At 40.5% G+C, this 19,316-nt stretch overlaps 1 pseudogene; it reads right to left on the bottom strand.

Annotated features, from left to right (window-relative positions):
• Nucleotides 1-211: 211 nt before the first annotated feature.
• On the bottom strand, nucleotides 212-13,491 carry LOC108104161 (annotated as a pseudogene).
• Nucleotides 13,492-19,316: the final 5,825 nt, after the last annotated feature.

Raw genomic sequence — 19,316 nt, 5'->3', positions numbered from 1 at the left:
AGATGAAACGTTTGCTAGTACACTTGGAACTTTGGTCAGTTGTGTGCAGTCGTGAAATTAAAAACGAAAGTGGAACCGTAGAAAAACAGACAAACTTTGATATAAAAATTGAAAAGGCCCTCGCGAGTATTTTGTTGTGTATTAAGCCGTCGCAGATTAACTCAAGAAAATCGGCGGAAGTCTTAGCATAATTGTTGTATATGTTGATGATCTAATTATTGCTTGTAACACAAAAGAAGACCTGATCAACGTTAAACTTCACACCACACAGGAATTTGATATAGTAGATGGCGGAGATCTGAACCATTTCTTGGGCATGGAAATCTAACGGAATAGAGAGAAGGGCAGCGTGACGATTGGTCATAAGCAGTATATCGACGGGCTGTTACAAGAATATGGAATAGAAGACTGTAATCCGAATGCCACACCTTAAGAGGTTAGTTATCAGAGCCTGTGTACTGTGGATGACTGCCCGAGAGCTAACCAAAAGCAGTATTAATCACTTGTTGATTGCTGTACTTAGCGATGACCTCAAGACCAGACGTTATACATTCCGTGGCAAAGTTGGCACAGAGGTGCAGTGACCCCCATAAGAAACATGAGTCCTTCGCTTCCTAATAGGAACAGCATTGACCGCAAATCACTGGGTTTTAAGACGGCGTCAACATTGATGATCTACAGTGACAATCAGAGCGCTCAATGTCTAGCTAAGAATGCTACTTTTCATGCTCGAAGTAAACACATAGATATTAAGTATCACTTTATAAGAGATTTATATAAGAAAGAAGAAAGTCATTGAAATTGAATATGAATCAACCGAATACCTGATTTCAGATATGTTAGATAAGGATTTAACTAAAGTTAAGCACATAAAATGTGTAAGTTCGCTAGGGCTAAGCTGAAAAAGAAACACAACTAATTAGTAAGAACAGAGCTAAATCTGAATGAATTGAATTAAGTACCAAGTGTTTTCTGTAATAAGAAGGAGCGGTAAGAAGGAGTGTTGAAAATATTAGTAAAGGATATGTATTTAAACCTTTTCACCTACACCAATGATGTCAAAATCAAAAGAGAAACAGACCAGAGATCAGAATTAAACTGGCTTGCTTTCGCAACATACTTGCATACATAATTTGAAGGCGGCAGAAGATGATGAAGATCCTGGGTACAGTTTCTTCGACGAAGATTACATAGTAGACAATGGTAACTATCCCACCTCGGACAATCTTCATACTACCCCGGCGAACAGCACTAGAATATAGAATGTTATTAAAAACACAACTGCGGGAGATTCTTAAGTACTAAATGTTGCGTAATAGTTGCGAAGTACCTATTTAGATATACAGTATTATCGAAAAAGAAACCAAGAGTCAAGTATTTAAAAAATGAATTCCTTAAGAAAAGTAACGTTTAAATACTGAAACTAGTGTAATATTGTCAAAATAACATAACTAATAAAATAAAGAATAATTATACATAATATGATTTATTTTACACAGTTTTCGTCAAGTGACGTGACTTTGAAATACCCATTACTCTATTTACCAATTTAAAAACAACCGTTACTGTTTTACACAATTTTAAAATATTAATTTTGCTAGTGGAAATTCACAAGTCAGAGGAAGCATGTTGAGTAATTGATAGTTACGTCACTGCCCATGTGAGTCCTTATAACCTAAATTTCTTCCTAAATAGCGAAATAAGGTTCCGATTTAAAAAATCTTTGGTAAATCGATAGATATTAACAGAATTAAGTTATACAAGGTCAAACGAAGGAATTCATAAGAATATTTTTTTTTTTTTTCGCGCGACTCCCGTTGCTTGATGTGCAACCCACCTTCCGCCCAACCGACCGAAGGGCGCTGCCGTCTGACGTACGGCTCGGAACACAGGAATAGATCCGAGTGGATTAGGAAAGATACGAGGAAAGTTAGTTTTGTGCTAAATGGATTAGTATCGAAACTTTCAAAGTGTTAGGAGAAGAGTTAGAAGTAATTTTATAAAGATCATTGTAGTGTGAACATAGTACCCGAAATGGTTCATGTTGGGCAAAGTTCGAACTACAATGCTCTAAGGATAGAGGAATCTAGTTTCTAGTAATCCTAAGGGGTACATGGATATTCAAGCGGCCTAGAAGGGCCTGGCTATCAATTTCACACTTAAGAAGATTATGGATAAAGACGACACCAAGCATCGTCCTATGATTAGCGAGGGATGGCAAATTAATTAGTAAGAGTCTACTTTTACAAAAGGGAAGGTGTAAGTTTGCATCCCAGTTGAGACCGCGGAGAGGAAATATTAAAAAATTCTTTTGGATGGATTCAATAAGGCACTGGTGATACCCATTCTGGGGGTCCCAGATACATGATCCATATTCCAGAATCGGACGAACTAAAGAAATAAAAAGTGTTTTTGTAAGAAATAAAAAGTGTTTTGTAAAAGTGTTTTGTAAAGTGTCGTTAAATTCCGTCGACCACCTTTTAATGAAAGCAAGCACTCCTCTAGCTTTATTAAACATAGAGGAAATATGGTCGGAAAACTTAAGTTTTGCATCGAGTAAGATGCCAAGATCTTCAACTGCATTAATTCTTTCCAGAGCTACACCATGCAGAGTATAAGTGGCAACTTTAGGTCTTAGGCAACAGAAGGTCATTGCTTTGCACTTAGAGCCATTAAGATTTAGTAAGTTTGCAGAGCATCAGTTTTGAAAATTATTAAGGTCAGATTGCAGTTTCACCTGGTAGGAGGCATCAGTATATTGCAGACAGAGTTTGACAGCATCTGCATACATAAGTACTAGGGAGTCATTAATAACCAAGGGAAGGTCGTTAATGAATAAGGTAAAAAGTAACGGACCAAGGTGTCCAGAAGATTGGTAGTGGTAGACCGTTGTTTCATAAAGCCATGCTGACATGGAGATATGACAGATCTACACTGGTGCTGCAAGTGAGGCACAATAATTTTTTCGAAAAGTTTCGGAATGGCTGATAGTTTAGATATACCTCTGTAATTTTCAGCATCCGATTTTTTTCCCTTCTTGTGAAGGGGAATGATAAGGGACTCTTTTCAGATAGCGGGAAACGTGGACGTTTCCAGGGAAAGGTTAAATAATTTTAAAAGGGGTTTGGCCAGGGTAGCAGAGCAGTACCTAATCACACAGCCCGGTACCCCGTCTGGACCTGGCGAAAAGACTGGCTTCACATTCTGAAGATCCTTTATAACCCCACATTCCGACAAGGTGGGTCGGGAAATAAAGTTAGACTGGGGGATATCGTAAGCGTAAGTCTGCGCGTTTATTAACAAAGGTGAATAGGTAGTTTGAAAAAACTGTGCAAAAAGATCGGCAATTTCCTGATCCATGCTTGCAGTAGATTTTCCAAACGATAGCAAAGATTTTTAGATATATGGCGTCCGTATCAGAGAGAAAGCACAGATCGAGCAAATGACCTAAAGAATTCCCTATATGATTCATTTGAGCCAGTGACATGTCTAACATGCCAGCAGTAAAGTCGTGATGCGACATAGGTGTTAAAGCTAAGGTGTTATCGTTCATGGACCAAGCCACCTGGGGTAGGTTGAAATCACCCAACACCACCAGCTGATTCATGTCCGATAACATTGAGAAGACAGACTGAATGGCTGCTAGGTGCCTCTCATATGTCAAGGAATCGGACTTAGGCGGAATATAAGAGCAAGTGATACGAGTATATAAATTTAACCTAGACAATGAGATTTTAACTGTGATAAATTCTAAGTCTCCAGTTTGAAGATTTATCATCTCGGAAACGAGATTAGAGTCCACGGAAATTAGGACTCCACCACCATTTCCGAGGGATCGGTCAAGCCTATATATTGTGTACCTACTGGGGAAAACTTCAGAATTAAGAATTTCTGGAGTTAGCCAGGTTTCCGTAAACACAATGACCTGTTATGCAAACAAGAAGCTTACCGAGAACAAGTTAGAATGTTTAGAGCGTAAGCCTCTTGTGTTCTGGTACGAAAGAATTATGGATGATGTGAGTTTTTTAGGTTGGCAGGAGCGTTTACTTGTGGAAGCTTTACTCCTAAAGGGCGACTTTTTTTTATTTTTTGTATTCTTAAGCTGATGTTCTTGAACGAAAATATGTTGCGGCCAGAAATTGGTCGAACAGATATCGTCAAAAGCCATCTGAGGAACACGGATCTTGAAAGATGCCACGTTCCTAGCGTAAGAATATTTAAATTTAGTGATATTTTCCACCCTAATATCGACTTTAAGTTTTTCTTGGATGTAAGCTAAGATGTCCGATTCGGACGTATCAGGGGAAAGCCGGGAAACTAAAATGTGTTTCTCTAGGGGAATACCAACCAAGGGCTTTGGCGGGGCGGGTGGTTTACCCACGCTACCAGTGGGTGCCGGTAATCCGGACCCTAAGTTCCTCTGGTGAGTCACGGGTAAATTCTTTTGGGCTTGTAGAACATTTGGCACGAGAGGGTCCAATGCGACTACCTCGGACTGCTCATCGGACAAATGCCTACGCACCTTAGCAACATTTTCGGGATCCGAAATATGGGCTGTTACCGGTGTCGTCACGATTGGAGTGGTAGACGGCAGCGGTGACAATGAAGGAGACTGGTGAACATCAGACGGAGGGAGAAGGGAGTTATTAGCATTACTGGCGGTAACCGCCGGCGGCAAATGGAACGTTTTTTTGCGCTTAGGAGACTCCTGGACACTGAGTGTCCAGCGCAGAAAACAGGTCGTTAGCCCATTTTTAGTCTGCCGCATAAAAGATCTAATTTCCTTCTGGGCCTCACGACATCTGTCACAACAGTAGTGTAAGCCAGAGTCAGATTGACCCAAAGCATCCGGAATGGTGGCTGACTTAAGCCCTGCACAGTGGACGCTTACTTGGTCAACCGACACAATTTTATTTCATTTTTTAATGCAACAGATAATATCAGACATGTTGGCAATAATTAGCAAGATGAAAACCACTGTGCCAGAAAAATATTATAGGGAAGAAGAAAGGAAGTTTGAGAGAAACAGTTAGGGGCAAGAGAGTAAGCGAGAGAGAGGCGTTATAAGTGAGTACAAGTTGTATAAGAGAGGGAGAGAGAGTTTGTTTTCGAGAGCTACAAGCCGATGGGAGATATAGAAAAGAGATGTTGTGCTGGAGAGGTAAGCGGTGAAAGTTCCGTTACTAATAGCACAAAGAGTAAGTAAAAAAAATATGTTAGAATACAGACCACAGTTGTTGATATTTGTTTGCAATAAATACTTTATGCAAACAGATAACAATAAATGCACTGCACGACGCGGAATCGAAAAGACGGTTTTTTTTTCAAGTAGATAAACGTTTGCAAAAAAAGTAGCAAAAACGAGGCGATAAATTCAATAATTAAATCGCTCGAGAAGACGCAAAAGCCAAAAACACAACCGTTCGCTTTGAAAGAGAAATGAAGTGTGATTATAGACGCCATAGTTTTCCGCGGCTTGTGGGCGTTAGAGTGGGCGTGGCCGGATGAAAACTCGTGGGAAGTTCCCTTAAATACGTATTCCTAAGCCTATAACTTTCTAGCTCTTATAGTTCCCGAGATTTTTGCATTTTCGGTTTTCCGAGTTATGTGGGCGTTAGGGCATCTAGCCACGTCTACGGCTAGATGGAAAAAAATGAATTTACATTTGGAGCATCATAAAATCCTACATGCTTAATCCGAACTTTATATCTTTTATAGTTACCGAGACATCAGCTTTTATAGGAAATGCGAAAACCGTCTATTAAGCTATGCACCAGCGACGGACCCAATAATCTTCTGATTATAAAACTGCCGAGTTGTGTTGTTTTGAAGGGCATTAATTTATGCTACCTGTTTCTAAATAAATTCGAAATGCAATTTAAAATTGCACGAAAAAATGCTGTGCCGTGAACGGTGAAAAATAAGAGGCCGAGAGAGTTATTTTCAAAGTTTTATTTTAGCAGCGCTGCGACTGCGTTTCTACAGCGATAAAGAACGAATGTGTGGGGGCGAGCCGAGCGATCGTCGACTCGCGGACGCTAGTCTCGGCTTGTTTTCTAGATAAATGAGATAATTCAGCATACAGTGATGCTGAACAAATTGCAAGCCATAATTCTGGTATTAGCTAGATGACTGCACCCGACTTGTTCTATAGAAGTTATTTGCAAATTCTTTAACGGGATTACGAGACTTGGATACTACGCACACAAATGGAAAAGGTCGACCATTATAATGATCCCAATACCTGGAAAAGAAAAAACTAAGCCATCATCGTATAGACCAATAAGTTTACTATCATGTCTCTCAAAGCTCTTTGAGAAATGCCTTTTATGTCGCTTAACCCCTTACCTAAGAGCCCAAAATATTAATACTATCTTTCCTGGGCCTAGACTACAAGGTCCTGCATTACAACAATTAAGTCAATATGGACATTCGGCTCTCAGCCGTGGGGAAATATAAGTAGGAGCCACGTTGACAACATCAAGCGGGCCCAATCAAAAATCCTTAGAATTATCACAGGGGCACCATGGAATGTTCGAAACGACAACAACCATAAAGATCTCCGAATCCGACAGTAATAGACGAAATATCAAGGCTTAAAGTGACCTACCGTAAAAAACTAAACGAACACTCAAACAATTTCGCTCGGAATAGAAAGAACTACGACGAAACGACCGCCCGGCCAGCAATATTTACACTTGAGGTACCTGCAATAAAAACTGTCAATTAGATTAATAAGTTCTTGTTTTAGACTTAAGATTTGATAACCTATTGTTAGTCTCCAAAAGGGAAACCCTCAATAAATAAACAGCAGTAAATAAAAAAAAAAATTGATTAAGCGTCCCAAAATAAAGAGATAATGTTTATTGTCCTTCTAGAAAGAAGGTAAATGTTCTTTTTTTAGACTTATTGTTTTCAAATATTTAATATTTATAGTGATTTATCGATAAAAACTATTTTTATATTAGATGTTCATATAAATATTTTTATTAATAATGAATTTTATGGAATTTTATTAAGCACTATGAAATATTTGCAACTTTCAGTAAAATAACAGCTCAGTTATGGCCTTTTTCTTATAATGACCACAAAATACGATAAACTAAAAACGTTTAGACATCAGGAGCTATTAGAGTTGGATAGTTGAAAATGAAGATGCGTTGACAATCAAGTCACTCCCATCCTAGCCATTAAAAAAACAAGAAAATCTACATTGATCCAAATGAGTCTTAAAAAAAACAAGAGGAAACGCTATAGTCGAGTGCCGCGACTATAAGATACCCGTTACTGTTTACTCAGGACTTATAACCTAAATTTAATCATAAATAGCGAAATAATGTTCCGATTTAAAAAATCTTTGGTAAATCGATAGATATTAACAGAAATAAGTTATACAAGGTCAAACGAAGGCATTCTTAATAATATTATAAACGTCTTAAAGTTTTTGAGATTTTTGCATTTTTGGTTTTTCGGGTTTTGTGGGCGTTAGAGTGGGCGTGGTTTTTTTTTTTAACGCGACTCCCGTTGCTTGACGTGCAACCCACCTCCCGCCCAAACGACCGAGGACGCCGTTTGACATAAGGCTTGGAACACGGGGATACATCCGAGTGGATTAGTAAAGATTCGAGGAAAGTTAGTTTTGTGCTAAATGGATTAGAAACGAAACTTTCAAAGGGTTAGGAGAAGAGTTAGAAGTAGTGTTATAAAGATCATTGTAGTTTGAACATAGTACCCGAAATGGTTCATGTTAGGCAAAGTTCGGACTACAATGCTCTAAGGATAGAGGAATCTAGTTTCTAGTAATCCTAAGGGGTACATGGATATTCAAGCGGCCTAGAAGGGCCTGGCTATCAATTTCACCCTTAAGAAGATTATGGATAAAGACGACACCAAGCATCGTCCTATGATTAGCGAGGGATGGCAAATTAATTAGTAAGAGTCTACTTTTACAAAAGGGAAGGTGTAAGTTTGCATCCCAGTTGAGACCGCGGAGAGGAAATATTAAAAAATTCTTTTGGATGGATTCAATAAGGCACTGGTGATACCCATTCTGGGGGTCCCAGATACATGATCCATATTCCAGAATCGGACGAACTAAAGAAATAAAAAGTGTTTTTGTAAGAAATAAAAAGTGTTTTGTAAAAGTGTTTTGTAAAGTGTCGTTAAATTCCGTCGACCACCTTTTAATGAAAGCAAGCACTCCTCTAGCTTTATTAAACATAGAGGAAATATGGTCGGAAAACTTAAGTTTTGCATCGAGTAAGATGCCAAGATCTTCAACTGCATTAATTCTTTCCAGAGCTACACCATGCAGAGTATAAGTGGCAACTTTAGGTCTTAGGCAACAGAAGGTCATTGCTTTGCACTTAGAGCCATTAAGATTTAGTAAGTTTGCAGAGCATCAGTTTTGAAAATTATTAAGGTCAGATTGCAGTTTCACCTGGTAGGAGGCATCGGTATATTGCAGACAGAGTTTGACATCTTCTGCATACATAAGTACTAGGTAGTCATTAACAGCCAACGGAAGGTCATTAATGTAGGGTAGTACAAATTGATAATGTTTATTTCGGATATATATAAAGGTAAATTAAAGAAACTAAGGTTTTGTATTAAACTTCACGACTTCCGCACTCTATGGATGACACTTGCTCTCTTCAACATTCGCAATCGACTGACTTCAACTTTAATTAGTAAGGCGTAATTTCTATTAGGAAGAGGGTGATGGGTATAGACATTCTTTGATGAGAAGAGACAGTTCTATATGGCGTTTTGGCTGATGGAAAAAGCTACGAGGTTGTGGAATTCCGAACAGTGTGTCCCCATATGAAATTAAATAGGCTGCTTAACACCTTAATATACCCATATCCCACAATCGGCTATCCTGAATCTTCATTCGCCCCTGTATGAACCCCAATTTTTCATGTAATCGGCTGCTGTCGTAGTAATGTTTGGTCCGTCCTGATTACCTTTTCTATTTTTTTTTACTTCATAACGCCCGTGATTAAGTTTTTTAGATACTTTGTAAGGGCCGAAAAGTTTTGGACGAAGTTTCATTCCAGTTCCATACTTTGTTCTTTTTATGGCAACTAATTCTCCTACGGCATATTCAGTTTCTAACTTCCTTTTTATAAACGGATTGCCCCCATTTTCATATGACGGTCGTTTATTAAAAGGTTTGTGGCCAAATGTGTTCTTCTGGAACTTTCCGAGGGCGTGGCTTTTTGCAGTGCGTCTTTTCATTAATCTGTGCTTCAGCAGAGAGTTCGGCTCGATAAAAATAGGTACGCGGTTGACGATAGTTTCGTTGGCCAAGAATGATTTACAGAAGCCTTCATCGGTTGTGAACTTTATTACGGCCTTAGTACCCAACATTTGGATGCTCTCGATTTCGCAGCTCTTGGTAAACAATTGCCTAAGGTCAGCTTCAGTAGTATCAGTAGTATAGTATAGTCAAGTTTGTCACTAGAATAGCCCTCCCCGAGCTACTGACATGATAGGGCTTCAGCTTTAGCTCCTTCAGCTTGCTTGAATGTGACGAATGCTAAAACTGTCTTGCTGCACACAACGTCAACATAGTCCAATTCGCCACATTTTTTGAATATCTGCTGCAAGGCATCGCAGCTGTAAGACTCGTGCTTTCCTACATTTTCGACGACCAGGGTAAGTTCATTGGACTTTGACAACGCCTTGAACGAAACAGGTCGCACCGTAATAAAGCGAGAAAAGAGCTCGGTGCTGTGCAGTTTTAGGACTTTGGGAATATAAACTACTGACTTTAAACGTACAAATGCTCTGGGGATAAGGCGGTTTGCAGTTAAAGTTACCTCCACAGGAGCTACATTCTCGATAAAGCTCTTGATATCCTCTTTGGTGATATTTGGTCCAAACAGGGCAACCACAACTGTGCGATCATTTAAAGCTTCCTTGTCCTTCGCCTGAGATACGGTCAAAACATTTTCTCCAACAGTCAGCGCCTTATGCTTGGCTTGTAAAGCGGCTCCTGCTCCAGCCGGCGTATCAAAGGCCACAATGACTGAATTGGAACCCAACTTATTAGTGATACGGTGCACTGCATCGGTCCGAACTTGGTCCGAATAATAATTCATTCATTTATTCATTTGGTAAGTTCGCGGCATAGACGATCTGATTTTTTGGCGTTCCTATGGGAATCCTACCAACGGACACTTTAGGAATTCCGCTCTTTTCTTTTAATCCTTCAGAGTTGGATTCCCCGGGTTTCTTACTTTCCTTGCCTTTCTTGGAAACAGGCTCCTCTACAGGGGCTTCATTATCTTCGTCGGAGTCTTCTTCCTTCCACCTTCTCGTCATCATCTTCCTCTTCGTCACTATTCTCATCTTCATCTTCCTCAGCCTCATCATCAATTAAATCAGCCGCGTCTTCTGCCTCGGAGTCGCTATCGTCGTCAACCTGATCGTCGATCTGCTCCTCAGCGTCGGACTCTTCCTCGCTCGACGGTGGAACTTCCTTCATTGGTTGCTTCCTGCCAAACCTAGTTCGGATAACTTTGCCCTTAGTAGAGGCACAGTCATAGCGAGGATCGTTCAAGCATCCATAGTAATGCGTTCAAGCCGTTTACAAACAGTAGTACAATTCAATATTTAAATGTTTTGATACAACAAAGTAAGAATTTAATTGACGTTAAACAATTCGTCTATTCAAAAAAAATTAAAATCAGATTAAATATATGAAATCGCCTCAGTCGCTCACCACACCCAATTGGATTTTGCTGTCTTCTACGTCTGCTTGAATTTTGCTATCCAGTCCACTCTGCTACTCCAGCTCGTACTCTTCTACGATGTCGTCACGCTGCACTGCTTGCTCGTCTCGTTGCCACTTCTTGCTCGTCTCTCGCAATTTTTTGGCGGATTGCGTCGTTTGCAGATCTTGCAGCTCCTCTTTTCGCCACAGGGAATTTTTTGTTGTCGCAAAAATAGCAAGTGGCCAGTCCTCTGCTGTATATCCTCGTTCTCTTTTCTCTACTGCGCAGATTTTTCGCACTTTTGTAGTCTGTGTACACAATTTGCTGCTTCAACGTTAGTCGATCTTTTTAACTTTTTAGATTTTCCTCGTCTTTATCTGTTCTTGTTTAGCAATTACATCCAACGCTTTTTTCCGTTTTTACTTCTTTTTTTTCTCAATCTTCACTTCATTCTTCGTCGCGACAGTTTTCTATGTGTTAACGCACAGTTTTCTCTTTGTTCTTTTTTCCTTTTATAATCCCGGTTGAGCCCCCAATAATTTGTAGGGTAGTACAAATTGATAATGCTTATTTCGGATATGTATATAAAAGTAAATTAAAGAAACAAAAGTTTTGTTTTAAACTTCACGACTTCCACACTCTCTTCAATATTCGCAATCGACTAACTTCAACTTAAATTAGCAAGGCGCAATGGGTATAGACATTCTTTGATGAAAAGAGACAGTTCTATATGGCGTTTCGGCTGATGGAAAAAAGCTACGAGGTTGTGGAATTCCGAACAGTGTGTCCCCATATGAAATTAAATAAGCTGCTTAATACCTTAATATAACCATAACCCACATACCTGTCTGATCTGTCGTTTCTCCGTCTCGTCTCATAACTGTTTGACCTGTTGTTTCACTGTCTTGTTTTATAACTGTTTGACCTGCTGTTTCACTTTTTTGTCGCTTAACTGTTTGACCTGTTGTTTCACTGTTTTGTCGCTTAACTGTTTGACCTATCGTTTCACTACTTTGTATCATAGCCATTTGCCTTTTTGTTTTATTATGATTCCTAACGACTGCTTGCTCAGCTTTTAAAATTTCAGTTGACCCTTCTATAACGTTTATTTTATATCATCCAAACACTCAATATTATGATTGACCTCAGCATAGGCAATGTCAGATCTTTAGTAGTCTGCGTTGGGTTATGTTTTGATACATTTTCTACCGTTATCATCTTTAGAGTTCTTAAATCTAAATTTAAATCGCAAGCTTGCATGAAATTTCGACCTAAAACCACATCATGGATCATAGACTCATTGGCAACAACCGTTGAATTAAAATAACACTTTATTCTTTCGTTTAGTACAAAACATAAAATTTGTCCGTATAATTTCAATGGGCATTTATTTATGCCAAAATAATGTTCGGTGACTTCTTGTAGTTGGGCCTCAGTGGGCAACAAAGATTCTTTAATTCATGAAATAGGACTGCCAGAGTCTACGATGCATGCTGCAACCATAGGAGATATAATTTGATTTTCGAAATGAATGTTAAAATACCTTACATAATTATTTTCAGCATTTCCCTTCCGTTCCTCGCATTGAGCTACGAAGTGGCCGAACTTGCCACAAGCATAGTAAGATCCTGGCTCTCTTGCTGGCTTTCGACAATCCTTGGCGATGTGTCCTCTGGCGTTGGAGTTGCCGCAGCGGAATCCTCCGTTGTTGCTTCGGTTTGTAGTTCTCTCTTTCTTTAGGCTTGCCCAAACGGATACCAGCAAACGAACGCAGAATTTGCATCGGATCTGTGAAACCCTGGATCCGGGCTTGATCACGCAAATTCTGTGCAGGTATTCCCTCGATTATCTGGTCAACCAACTCGTCAGGCTCGATGTTGATGCTGCTTGCCAACATCGTCCTGGCTTCAAAATACACCGCAAATTTTTCGGTATGGTGCCACTTCAAACTTTAAAATTTGCGCCGTGCTTCTGCCTTGGAAAGTTTATCGCCGAATGCTAGAATCAGTTGTATCTGGTCAACCAACTCGTCAGGCTCGATGTTGATGCTGCTTGCCAACATCGTCCTGGCTTCAAAATACACCGCAAATTTTTCGGTATGGTGCCACTTCAAACTTTCAAATTTGCGCCGTGCTTCTGCCTTGGAAAGTATATCGCCGAATGCTAGAATCAGTTGTTCCAACAGCTTCTCTGCTGGCTCCATTATGCGCTTTGCATTTGCGTGCAACCAACGTTGGGCGATGCCCTTCAGTTTGGACACAATCACTATCTTCACGCACACTGCATCCAAGTTGTACAATTCAGCAATGTTTCGTACTTGCTGAGTCCAAATGTTTGCGCACGACGATCCGTCATAGTCCTTGATGATTTCCTTGGCGAAAGAAAGTGAAGTGTTTGTCGACTAAAGTCCTTTGCTTACATTTGCCATTTGTCGTTGCTCAACACTCTTCTTGACATCGATATCAGTGCCGCCATCGATATCGACACATTTATCGGTATTTGGTATTTTTCGCCAACTGCTTCGTTAAAGTTTTCGCCGACTACTGCTTGCTTGGCTTCTTCGGCGACCACTGCATAGTTGCAGTTTTTGTCGTTGTTGATGAAGTCAACTGCTTGCGACGCGATTTTTACTTGCTCCAGAATGTTCTGGAGCTGTTTTTTTCAGCGGTGCTGCAAGTTCCGCCTTGTTGCCGCTGGTTGGCCAGTTCAGCGCCGTCAACCACCTCTTTAGCTGGACGACCGTGAATTGCTGCGCATCAATTAGATCCATTTTATGGGTCAGGACCACTTCTGAAGTTTATAGTAGAATAAACTGTTGTACACTTTTATTATTACGCGCACTTTATTTAAACTTGTCCGTTCTCTTCTACTTTTTATTCGCAATTGCCCGAATTAACATGGCCTCGGTTCTTACATTAGATAACACGAAGTTGGCTGCGATCAGCGCAGATATTTAACATTTTCATAGTTGCTAATCTGGTGCCGATACTTAACATTTGCAGAGTTGCCAGATTAGCAACTATATAACAGCTGATTATTCTACTATTGCTACTACGACTATTAAATATCTAACTGTTACATTCAAATATTCAAATACAAGATTTACATATTTACATAATGCATTTTTACACACTAATACATATCTATAACCGTGTATACTCGTACATACTAATATATATAATGACTTATCCTAGCACAATTTTATTGAATTTTTTAATGCAACAGATAATATCGGACATTTTGACAAATAATTAATAATATGTAAACCAATGTGCCAGAAAAATATTATAGGGAAGAAGAAAGGGAGTTTGAGCCAGTTAGGGACAATAGAGTGAGCGAGAGAGTGTTAGCGAGAGCTACGAGGCGTTATAAGAGAGTACAAGTTGTTAAGAGGGGGAGAGAGATTGTGTTTTCGAGAGATACAAGCCGGTGAGGTGAGGGGGAATAAATTCAAAGATTAAATCGCACGAGAACACGAAAAAGCCAAAAACACAACCGTTCGCTTTGAAAGAAAAGTGAAGTGTGTGTATACAGTGGATTTATTTACATGCCTTGCTTATATTCTAAGCATATCCCTACGCTGTTCCCTATACCTCCGCACCGCTGGCCTCCCACGTTTTGGAGTTGTCCCTTGGCCGGCTTACCCGTACTACTCCATGTCCGCCGGCTACATGGTTTACCGGGGGTTGTTTAGTCGTTTAGTTGCTCCTTGTTTCTTCCGTGATTACGACGGTTCTTGTTAAGTTCTCCAAACCGAATCCCCGATCGGCGAGCAGTCAGAGTTCCTCGAAGTCCTTCTCTGCTGCCGATCGCGGCAGCGGCCTTTCCGCTGCTCTCGTGTAAGCCGTCGTCGTGTAGAGTGAAGCTACAGCTTTTCTGTGTTGCGCTGTGAGATGTGTTCGAGGCGGTGTTGGCTCTGCCGGTATGATGGCTCTGCCGATAATAGTTTGGCGCTGTCTGACTTTGATGTGCTCGAGGCGGTGTTGGCTCTGCCGGTATGATGGCTCTGCCGATAATAGTTTGGTGCGGTGTGACGTTGATGTGTTCGAGGCGGTGTTGGCTCTGCCGGTATGAAGGCTCAGCCGATGATAGTTTGGCGCAGTGTGATGTTGATGTGTTCGGGGCGGTGTTGGCTCTGCCGGTATGATGGCTCTGCCGATGATAGTTTGGCGCGGTTAATGTGTTCGAGACGTTGTTTGTGATGAAATCTATGCTTTAACTATGTATGTAACTTATGTCCTGACGGTTGATGAACCAGCGTTCCGACAACCATTGTAGCCAAACTGTTGGATTTGACATCTCCATGAATGCGTTTGTAATTGGCGTCGCGAAATGACCTCTCGAATAGTATCCGACCGGATGGTGTGGCAGAAAGAATCGATTTGTGGCAGCAACTTTGTCTGGCGGCACTTCTTGCACGTGCCCCAAGCTTATGTTCGTTCTGTTGTAGTCCCCGCTCTACAGATTTAAAGTGCGTCAGAACACTTTCTAGAATGTCTGCAAAGTCAAGATTTTTTGAGTTAAGTTGGATCTGCATTTTCTAGCCCCCTGAACTTTTGAAGCGAGGCGTGTATTTCCATAGTTGTTGTTAGAGAAACAGCGTTTCTTGGATTAGCCGTAATAATTTGTCGTAGGTACCGACTTTGACACGCATATGGTCCTTGTCGTGTCTGCTTTTACCGAAGATATTCCAGTAACCAAGATGTTTGATTCAGAACGTGTCAATCCGAGAGCTTGGATACAAAGTTTTGATCCATAATACAGTTCTGAGCCCGTGCTTAACAAAACCTAAACCATGGCAATAGGTGCGTTGTGCACATACTACTGCTGAAGTGCCCGCTTCTTGAGCCAAATGGCGGAGAGTCACCAAAGCTTCTTATGTTGTTCGATCTCCTCTACCACTTAAGTAAGAGTCCCAATAGCATGTAGATTTCCTTTGTAATATTTACATTTCTATTAAGGCTTGCACCTGTTGCACCCTCATGACCAGATCGCAAAAAGTTATAGCTTAGGGATTTATCCTTTGTAAAAGATCGCCTTTGCAGTCCGGACATATTTAGAAACTGCTGACAAACCATAAATAGTGTGCTCCCTAGATTTACATATCTTGCAGCTACTGCCTTCAATTGCAACCATTGACCGGGCAATCCTTCTAGGTTTTTCATGTCCTAGGTGTCATGATGCGTTTAATTCAGCAGTGCCGTGTATCAGCGTCAAGTTTCTTCAGTGTTATATAGATTATTCAGCAATCGAGTTCAGTTTGGTTCACCGCATCCAGACCTCGAAAATTTCGTCGTCCCATACTTTGATTAATCTGTTATTGCTGTTACTGGTAAGCTCATAAACTGCTCCAAAAATGAGTTTCCTATGTGCCGTGGACGATTGTATCTTTCCTTGAGCCAATCTGACGCAGAGTTCTTCACCGTGTCCGTCATAGCCAAGTGTCGCACCAAGTTAGCAGCCTCATCATCGAGCAGTGCTTTTAAATAATGAAACTTCTGGATACTGGACACATTAAGCAGCTTTCTAAGTTAACGCTTGTGAAACCCTCTTTCAGAATCGCCTTTAGACATTAGTTTTAACTTTTAGTTATTAAAAACATTAACTTTTAAAAGAGTGAAGGCAGATAAGTCATTTTCAATTTAGTTTTAAAACATAACGCTTTCGCGAAGAAGAGACAGCATAAATGACAAATTTCAATCCCCTATAATCTGTTGGTTCCTTGAGTCTTGACAATGGATGTGTGAGCGTTCTGGGCCTGCACTTCGAAATTGATGGTAAGACTCTACCTTTGCCAGTTTTCAGAGTTAAGGGTTCCTAACACAATTTATCACGGTAAGCCCTTATCGAATATTGACCTTGGCGACCACCCTCCCTTTAATTAGAACCGTTGTCCCAGTGTCGGCATCGATTCTATTCTCGACATACAGAGGCGTATGATAATCCCCCAATCTCATGTTGGTTTTTACTAGAACTTTCTCACTTACGTCGAATACCCTATTCTGTCGATCTGGATTGTTCCGACTTAACTGTTCCTGCTGTGCCTTTTTAGGGTTCATGATTATATCCGGGGCAAAGACAGCACTAGAACGGATGATCTCAACAGGCTTCCTATTAATGACAGAGTGAAAAGACCTATTGTACTCTATGGTCGCCTAAAGAAATTATTTCATGACATTGTCTATTTTCCTTTCCAAGAGTACTGAGGAATCTTTCCACCTCTCCATTTGACGTACTGTGTAAAGGTGGGCATTTGCCATATCGATATCGTAATGATTTTTCAGCATAGATCGTAAGATAGTTTCGATAGTTTCGGAGGTGAACGACGCCTCATTATCGCAATAAATTGATCTAACATTGGGGAAAAGATTCACCAGTTGAAGGATTGGGATTTTCACATCTAATATAGCACGCGATGCTATTGGCTGGACCACCGCAAACTTCCTGAATTTATCGACAGCAGTGAGAAAGTACTTTCCCCCTGTTGAGAAAATGTCCATGTGTAGCATCTCTCACACCCGCGAGCCGAACCAGACTATCTTGAATACGGGCCAATACTGGAAGCTTACAATGTATGGCATTCACAACGTTGGGTGTTACTACGTCCTTCACTAATGTCTCCCAATCTATAAATTGTCGCTTATTTGACGCGGACGCCTCGTCCAATATGATCTGGGTTTTCAAACAGTTTAGTGGCTTTTCTGGGGCCTCAATGACAAGAGTTGATGACACTTCACTGTGTAACTACCTTGTCGCCATAAAGCGTCCGCCACATAGTGTTCTTTCCCTGGCTTATACATGACCTTTGCACCACTTTTTTCATTTCGGGCCTCCAACGCTTAAGTTTTGAATTAGGATTCTTATCAGAGACCGCAAATATAAGGGGGTGACGGTCCGTAAACATGTTTATGTCACTTTTCCCATAGAGGTAGTAACGAAGACTATTCAAGACTCCCTTTCGTTCATGACATAATTCAATTCCCTATCATTCAGCGTTCTGGGTATCATCGTTATAGGCCTATTTCCCTAAGACAAGACTGAACCTATGCCAAAGCATCAAGCATGAAGCATCAGTTGTCAAATCAAATGGCCGCGTAAAATCTGGGTAATGAAGGATAACGTCCTTTCAAGCAAGGATATTTCTAAGCTTGTCAAATGCGCTTAACTGGGACTTATCAAAGCTCACCGAAATGCCTTTTGAACGGTATTTGTTGACCCTGCCACCTTCACCCTTCAGTAACTCTGTCAGAGGTCTCGCTACTGATGTGAAATCTTTGATTAAGCATCGCTAGTTGCTAAGCCCAAGAACGATCTCAGTTCATACAAATTACTTGGCTGTTTAAATTCCTTTATGGCTTTTAACTTGACCTTGTCCTGGCTTGGCCTAATACCCTCGTTTTTGACAAAAAAACCAACGAAACCGACACTTTCCTTAAGAATATGTTACTTTTCTCTGGACACCCGCATGTTTCTTTCCTGCAGGCTCTTTAAAACCTCCGCGATATGGTCAACATAAGACTCTTCAGATTCTGAAAAGACAATAACGTCATCCACATAGACGTAACAGATCTTTTCTGTTTTCTCCCAAAGTTTTCTCCCTATCCAATTCCGAAAGTTCTATCTGGTGATATCCGGACTTAAGGTCGAGCGTAGTGAAAAATTTGGCCCTTCCCAGATTCGACAGTATCGTATTTATATTCGACATTGGGTATATAACGCAATAGTTTTAAAATTTAATTTCCTAAAACCGACTACCATTTTTTGGTAAGTCTTTGACGGTTGAAAAATCGATAATGGTTCTTTGAACTTGATCGCTGGTAATATATGGATTTTTCCACCCCTTTTTAAGTATCTGATCGTTGTTGGAATAGGATGTCCTATGCAATGTACGACTCTGGGTCTGTATAAGCTTTTTCTCCTCAACGGACCTGGCATAATTTGTAGAAAAGGCATGCCTCTCGTGGTTTGCCTCTATTTCCTGAGCCATTGCCAAGGCTGATGGCAAGTCCTTAGGCTGAGCAGCAAAGAGCACTTCCTTTAAGATTCTCTTCAGCCCGGAAATAAATACACGCAAGGCATCGGCCCTATACTTATCATTCATATATCGGGCATGGTCAGTCTCATATGTCATATTTGTCTTATTTGTAAGAAGAGTCAGCTTCTTTTGAAGCTCCTCATAAAACTGTGTGATAGACATCTGCCCCTGCCGTAGTGTCATAAGATCTTGGTCGAGCAAGTATGCCATTGTACATGCCTATCGGAATAGGTAAAGTCATGGCGGCTTATAATAGCATCAAAATTAAGAACTGTATTAAAGAATGAAAGGACAGTATCAGCAGATCCCCTAAACTTGTTACGGATTATGAGAACAGCCTTTTAATGTTTAGAACAACCTTTATACCGCCAAGTGCTGCCAGTCGCCAAGAAACATATTATATTTTCCCTGTGACCCATCAAACTCTGGCAATGATTTTAAGGCCTTCGTCACAAAGCACATTACTGTATCCGACAACAGGCAAGTATACTGCAATATTAGAGGCAGATACTGTCGCAGCGCTAAACCTATCAGTGACTTCTCTCAACCTATCAGTGACT

Source organism: Drosophila eugracilis, unplaced genomic scaffold (genome assembly GCF_018153835.1).
Source record: "Drosophila eugracilis isolate 14026-0451.02 unplaced genomic scaffold, ASM1815383v1 contig_2154, whole genome shotgun sequence".
In the NCBI taxonomy this organism is placed as follows: domain Eukaryota; kingdom Metazoa; phylum Arthropoda; class Insecta; order Diptera; family Drosophilidae; genus Drosophila; species Drosophila eugracilis.
This window is presented reverse-complemented; position numbering and strand designations above follow the sequence as displayed.